Source organism: Triticum aestivum, chromosome 7B, assembly GCF_018294505.1.
Source record: "Triticum aestivum cultivar Chinese Spring chromosome 7B, IWGSC CS RefSeq v2.1, whole genome shotgun sequence".
Classification (NCBI taxonomy): Eukaryota; Viridiplantae; Streptophyta; class Magnoliopsida; order Poales; family Poaceae; genus Triticum; species Triticum aestivum.
The window spans coordinates 340,913,390-340,918,646 of NC_057813.1; the positions used below are offsets into that span (position 1 = coordinate 340,913,390).

The window sequence follows — 5,257 nt, forward strand, 5'->3', positions numbered from 1 at the left end:
CCGCCCATGAACCTATGCATAAGGGTTGGCCCATGTTTTTGTCTTGACTCTCCGGTAGAAACTTTGGGGCACTCTTTGAAGTACTTTGTGTTGGTTGGATAGATGAATCTGAGGTTGTGTGATGCATATCCTACAATCATGCCCACGGATACTTGAGGTGACAATGGAGTATCTAGGTGACATTAGGGTTTTGGTTGATTTGTGTCTTAAGGTGTTATTCTAGTATGAATTCTTGAATAGATTAATCCGAAAGAAAAACTTTGAGGTGGTTTCGTACCCTACCATAATCTCTTCGTTTGTTCTCTGCTATTAGTGGCTTTGGAGTGACTCCTTGTTGCATGTTGAGGGATAGTTATATGATCCAATTATGTTATTATTGTTGAAAGAACTTGCACTAGTGAAAGTATGAACCCTATGCCTTGTTTCCTATCATTGCAATACCATTTATGCTCACTTTTATCATTAGTTACCTTGTTGTTTTTATATTTTCAGATTACAAATACCATTATCTACCATCTGTATTGCACTTGTATCACCATCTCTTCGCCGAACTAGTGCACCTATACAATTTACCATTATATTGGGTGTGTTGGGGACATAAGAGACTCTTTGTTATTTGGTTGCAGGGTTGTTTGAGAGAGACCATCTTCATCCTACGCCTCCCACGGATTGATAAATCTTAGGTCATCCACTTGAGGGAAATTTGTTACTCTCCTACAAACCTGTGCACTTGCAGGCCCAACAACGTCTACAAGAAGAAGGTTGTGTAGTAGACATCAAGATGGAGGGAGTTTTCGGAGCACAACAAGACAAAGATATATCTTAAATATTTCGAGGGTAACAAGGCGCAGGTTGAAGAGGCGGGAGTTTTGCAGCATGATAGACAGAGATGCTAGCTTGAAATTTCGGAATAACAAGGCGCGGCTTGAAATTTCGAGAGAACAAGCTTAACGTGTACAGAAAAAAGACAATTTGCACCTCATCACTAGAGAGAGCCATGTCCTGTTTTACTATACTAGTGGATATGTTGCACCAAATGGCGCAGAGGCACGCTAAAGCCATATGCTCGCGATGAAATTTTTTGCATTTGTTAGTAGCTGAACGTTTAAGTAAGCACAAATGACATGAGTTGTAACCATTTTATACTTGAGCATGCACAATTTATTGTGTTATTTGGTAATCTCGCAGTGATAGTTTTTAATATTTTAATCATCAGTTGTGTGGAATTTAGGCCATCTTTTAATTTAGTCCTAATTTTTCTTCAAAGGAGCACAAACAATATAAGTGACAAGGATCATCAAGAGCATCATTATTATTCAAAATGATAGCAACTCTATACAACTTGGTATTTAATTATTTTCCTTCTATCAAGCCCTAATCCTAAAAACATCCCAATGACCCACCCCCTATAAGCCTACATTGAAATCTGAAAGTGGGTGGCATATATGTTTGTAGACGAAGCTCAAAAACTGAGAAGATTACCGTACAAACACACGCTACTTTAACCCAAAAGAAGCAACTCCATAACATAGACGAACATTAGAGCATCACTTTTTAGTACCACCATACTCAATCTGGGCAGAGGTGCGCATAATGAAAATCGTTTTTAAAAGAACCTTTACATGGTCCTCTCATACCTTACATACCAGAGTTTGGTAACCAAAAAAAGGTTGACAAAATATATCTACTTGCACTCACAGATGCTTTCACTTCCTCACCACTTATACACTATGATGCTTACATGGACAGCCAGCTTATCAATCAGATTGGGTATTTGTCACTTTATGCACCTGTCTATTCATTAGCAAGGAATCCGAAATCCTGGAGCAACTTGAATGTCAATCTGCATATCCATGCACAAAAAGTGAGAATCATAGTCCTACTACAATTCTTCACAGCTTTAGAAAATAATAAATTAGGAATAAGCATGAAACGGAATTTTTGTATCTGATGACGATAAAAAGAACATATTTCAGAAATACACAAAAAATTTAGAGGCATCTTCTTGGTTTTACACAGATGAATCGTGCAATAAATAAATATGAACACAAAATCAGTTTGAACTTCCAAATAGCATCAGTTTGACATAGTACTACCTTGATATAGAGAAAAACATAGTGTTTTTCGGAAAATAATTTAGGATTAGAGGATTACTGGGTTGATCAGCATACCAGTGTTAATATATATGGTGGAAGTCCATGAATGAGTCCATTCTTTCTTTGACAAAATAGGAAAGGTGTTACTTATAACATAAAGAACCAATGCAAGGAAATAAACTGATGTGCAGGGAACCATTATTTAAACTGATGCCCAAGTCTTATTCCTGGGTTTGTTTTTTCATTTTTGAAAGATCCCATGGAGAAAAGAAGCATATCCAAGTTCGTGTTGCTATGAGTCAAGATCCACACCTAAATAGAGAGGCCCATGGAGACAAGCATGCTCAAACTAAAACCAGGACGGCGCTGCACATATCATCTTTAGAAAATCGACGTATTAGGCAATCAAAATGCGAGTGAGAGGGAGAGGTAGAGGAGCACCTAATTTCCTCTATATAAATACCTTATGAAAGAATGAACAACAAAAGAGAGTGTAAGTTTGCAGTGCACCGTATTCGAATGCTCAATAGCTTGGTCTGTTTGGTCCATTTGTTTTATTCCAGAATGAATGAGTTGTTGATTTCACATTTCTGCAAAAACTAATGAGTTAGTTGGATGAGAATGTTAACCTTTCATGAGAAGATTAATAAATAATAACACAAAATTATGATACTCCCTCCAATCCATATTAACTGTTGCTGGTTTGGTACAACTTTGTACTAAAGTTGTACTAAACATGCGACAACTAATATGAATCCGAGGGAGTACTTATTTTACATGATGCCATTTCAATGTTATCTACCTGGTCATTACTAGCATCGAATAGTTCAATCCTCTTATTGCAAGGCTACTTGGTAACTGCAACATCATGGCGACCGAATAGCACATCTATTAGCACCAAGAGAGTTACAATGGTACGAAAAATGAAATTTAAGAAATTGAGATTTATCAGTGAAAGGGCACATATGCCAAGTAAAATAAAAATGAGTAAATAAACATTGTATCATTTCACATATGCCAAGTAAATACAAATTGAATTCTAGTTTTGGCTCTGTCCTTGCTCATATTTAAGTAAAAAGGACTGTGTGCATTGAAATGCTATGCAAAATACATTGATACTAAAAGAAAGCTTTGCTAAGCAAATAATTTCAAGACAAATTTAGGTATTTCATATCTTGATGAGCTATCATAACACGCAAAGATAGAAATTATACGTTGTGGAACATGACATGACAAAGACATCAATGTGAGGGGAAGGTAAATTAGTCTGCACAAAATCAATTAAAATGTGAGGGGAAGGTAAATTACTTCCGAATTTTGGAAAGCTAAGAAACTATTGTCAAGAGCATAAGGGTATAAAATCATAATAACATGATGAGATGTCGTATGAATTAATGTCTTAAGCGAGGAAAAAGAGTTCACTCTGGTGTTTTCATTTCCATCCCTGTAGAGTCCAATTGACATAAAATCATCTTCTCTTTTCCATTATGTAAGACTACATAACAGGATCTCTTCCATTGTGAGAGACTGCATATTCAAGCCAAATTCCTACATGAGCTTTTTTATTACAAAATTTAACAAAGAAAGCAAAGGGGGAAATGAAAAATAGGATCATATATACCTGGCAGTGTGTTTAGAAGAAGCAAACGTAACCACACTCCTGGACGCCAGGAGTAGAAGCTGCACTGCAAACAGAACGGTCAGGACTATCACGCATGCACATAGATGTTGAACAGAAGCTGCACTAAAATTATGATCCAAAAGTTCACTGATGAACAGATTGCTCGATGAAACAAGTAAACAGAGCTTATCACTTTTCCATACAAAACAAACTTTATTATGTATATTTGTATGATGATGAATTGAAATAACTTTTTATAAGTTTATTATGTGCCGATTGAGAACGTGAAACTGTATTACATAAAATGGCCAGAATTATTTGGCCGTTTCATCAGGCAAATAATGTGCATTAGCTTTGGCGTGGATGCATGTGATAAACAAGATGTAAATTGAGAACGGTAAGAGAGCTAGATACCTCATGGACGATCCGTTGCGGCTAGAATTCAAGGTCAGCAAGTGAGCGCATGTTGGGCGGTGGCCACAAGCACCTGGAAGCGATCTGAGCTAAAGCTATTGGATCCGTCGCTCTCGTAGGGAAGGGAGGCGATGGTGATGGGGTGAGGCCGGCAGAGATGCCTCCTATCGATGAAGACAATGAGACGGCGCAGGCACATGGGGCGGCCGCATCTCGGCCACCATGCGGCACGGCGAGGCATGCCACATGGTGTGGCTGCTGTTCCCCTCCATGAATCTAAGCACCAGCGGCGCGGCAACCTTCCTCGGAGCGGCAGCATCAGAAACCAAGAGGACGAGGCGGAGGCGGAGGCAGCACCGACGGCGGCGGTAGTAGCAGGACGATGGAGATTGGGCAGAGAGAAAATTAAACTAAAGCACGCTCGTGAGGCAGAGATGAGGCACGCACGACGTGCGCACTATGCATCGGTCAGCCAGGGGCCCACGAGCACACGCACCAGCCCACCCTGCGCAGTTTGTGCAACGAACCACCGGGACGAATGAGGCAGACAACCATCACAGCCGATGAACGGGACCAAGAGTAACACCGGCCCACCTGTCATCGGGGCAACACAAACGAGGGCGCACAAACCTGGGTGGGCATGCGCCGTCCAACCACTCCACGGCCCCCCACGACGCACGACGTGCGCACGACCCGGTCAGCGCGTGAGACACGCGACGCACCAGGATTGGTTCACGCTGAGAAAATCCAACCCAACCAATGAAAGATCTCGCTGAGCCCACAAGTCATCCGAAGCCACGAATGAACCTGGGTCAAAACAGATCATAAAAATCAAACGGTCGATGCACTCGCGTTGACCTGACCAAAACCAATTGAACGACCAAAACGGAGCAAAATCGAGCCAGCAATCAGGATGGCGGGTCACCCAGCCTCCTTATAGGTTAGAATTACCAGAAATGCATTCAAATACAACAACAACAAAATGTAAAAAAATGGGACAACAAACATAACGTGTACAGTACCAAAACAATTTATACTTCCCTCAATAATAATAAAACAATTCACATTGTCTAGCATATGGACTAAATTTGAGTACATTTTCCCTGTTTGAATGGGATTGTACTCG

At 40.2% G+C, this 5,257-nt stretch overlaps 1 long non-coding RNA gene across 3 annotated transcripts; it reads right to left on the reverse strand.

The window, feature by feature from the left end:
• Window positions 1-1,588: 1,588 nt before the first annotated feature.
• LOC123159274 (uncharacterized) lies at window positions 1,589-4,662 on the reverse strand. 3 transcript variants are annotated; one of them, XR_006479618.1, is made up of 5 exons: window positions 4,132-4,662; window positions 3,718-3,781; window positions 2,899-3,623; window positions 2,172-2,686; window positions 1,589-1,843 (listed from the first exon to the last, which is right to left on the reverse strand). It is a non-coding gene; the product is annotated as an uncharacterized lncRNA (long non-coding RNA). The 3 variants fall into 3 exon arrangements; XR_006479617.1 differs by having other exon boundaries at window positions 1,589-2,686; window positions 3,718-3,776; window positions 4,132-4,659; XR_006479616.1 differs by having other exon boundaries at window positions 1,589-2,686; window positions 4,132-4,659.
• Between the last annotated feature and the right edge of the window lie 595 nt (window positions 4,663-5,257).